Genomic DNA, 2,098 nt, shown 5'->3' on the forward strand with positions numbered 1-2,098 from the left:
ATTCACAGAAATGGTTTGGTTGAAATGTAATATATAATCTTTTTTATGTCACACCGCACCTATATATAATCAAGAACGAAGATAGCTTTTATAATGTCCATTATATAGCGTAACATGGCAATTAAAACAAATGCGCATTCAGACGACATGTGACTGTTCTTTGCTGATTACTTTCGAAATTTGCGCATTGCTTGAAATCTTCTTACAAGCGTAAAAGGAACTGTACCTTATTATTTCCAAGTTCGAAAAATTTCTCCCCCCTCACGAACAAATTCAATTCATGCAGGTCCCTTTTGCGCGAAATTTGCTATGATTTTTTGTATTTCAGGACAACCTAAGTATGCGTTACTTATAGCCAATATACTCCATTCTTTTATCACTAAAAAAATTATAAAACAATATACAATAAATTTTCAAATTAGGGAATATGTGATGTTTTTAACTCACAAGGATTACGGACATCCATATTAGTGTATTCCAATAAAGCGGGCTTTAATTGTGAGTCGCGGCAATAAGTCTGATTGGTTAAATTTTTCATACGTAATTTCGCATTGATAGTCACGCGAAGGCAATGCAATTTCAATAGAATGTAGACCTCTCGAGTAGGCAATCGGACTTCATTTTAAATTGATTCGATAAATCTTGCAAGAGAAAAGTGTAAACTAAACCATTCGGACTGTCTTATTTCACATAATTATGCAGATAATCTAACAAAGATAGACGTTCTCCGACAGCCAGCTGAGAATAAAATCTTAATGTAGACCGTGCATCGGTAACTAAAAAATCTTCCAATATAAAATGTAAGAACTCAATAGGTAAGGAACATTTTTGTTGTACAATGTTTTGCCACACGGCGACACAAGCTTTTAGGATTTCCCCTCTACTCAGAACTATGTCGGGTAATGATAATTTCAAGATATTATATATAACCGTTAAACGTACGTCAGTGCTAGGATCTAAAGGCTGCTTTTTGTTATTGCATTGCTGAAAAATATCATCGCCATACAACTGCCATAAAAGTTCCTGAGTCTTTTTATTGTTAACTATGCTGTTGGCCATTAACTACCATGCCATTAATTGTATGAATATATAAATCGAATGCCACGCCTATAAAAATTATATAAAACTATTGAGGAGACGTACAAGGGGAGATGAATGCATATTTTTTATACATTTATATAAAAAAGATTATATATTATATATCAAGCACTTGTATGTATATATAAGAGTTAACATGAGATTAATATGAGATTTTCATTTTTCCCAGATAATCCCAGTTTATATATTACTAAGATATTACTAAGATAAATATCCTCATATATACTACGAGCTTTTGGTTTTTCTATTCCTTTGCCGCTACGCGAACACTCTATATAATCTTCAGTTTGGGCCAACAGTAGCGACAATATGTTCCATTGTCTGAAAAAAAATAAAATATATTATTGCACGGTTGTAATTGAGATCTCTAAATACTTTACGAATTTTTATATCTTCAAACAATTTGATGCAAGGTTATAAATTCAGCGGCTAAAACATTCTACATGTCGGGGGGCAGATCAATGTCCCAATTGCATTCCGCGGACACAACGGGGCTGCTATGGGCGTGGCAGCTCAACATTCTCAATATTTTGCGGCTTTCTATTCCCTTTTTTTTTTCATCAGCAGTTCCTAGAGGAATTGCAGTGTTCTTTAAGTCATCTTCTTATTTGATTTCCACAATTGAAACTATGCAATGGGCAGTGCAAAAGAACTTCACTAGCCCCACGAGCTTTTGGTTTTTCCATTCCTTTGCTAGTACTATAGCTGTGTTACGCCGAGGATTTCGCGACAATACAGTCACCATGGAATTTTTCTACCATATTGGCATCTTCATATGCCGCTGGAGTCGGACATTAATTGTAAATGCTTGTAGAAGTTATTATTACTGTGCGGCTCCTTTTCAGAAAATAGTAGGTCTTAAATATTCTTGCAAGTTTTCGTTTCTCATAATTTCTATATGGGAGCCGGCGCCGCAATTCTGCCGAATAGTTCTTATTGTGAATGCGATGGCACAAATACAAAAAATACCTTATAAAATATTCTTCTTTTAGATGAACGA

The 2,098-nt window shown here is 34.5% G+C and overlaps 1 pseudogene; it reads right to left on the bottom strand.

Annotated features, from left to right (window-relative positions):
* Positions 1-278: 278 nt before the first annotated feature.
* LOC119643149 lies at positions 279-1,059 on the bottom strand (annotated as a pseudogene).
* Positions 1,060-2,098: the final 1,039 nt, after the last annotated feature.

This window comes from Glossina fuscipes, unplaced genomic scaffold (genome assembly GCF_014805625.2).
Source record: "Glossina fuscipes isolate IAEA_lab_2018 unplaced genomic scaffold, Yale_Gfus_2 57287, whole genome shotgun sequence".
Classification (NCBI taxonomy): domain Eukaryota; kingdom Metazoa; phylum Arthropoda; class Insecta; order Diptera; family Glossinidae; genus Glossina; species Glossina fuscipes.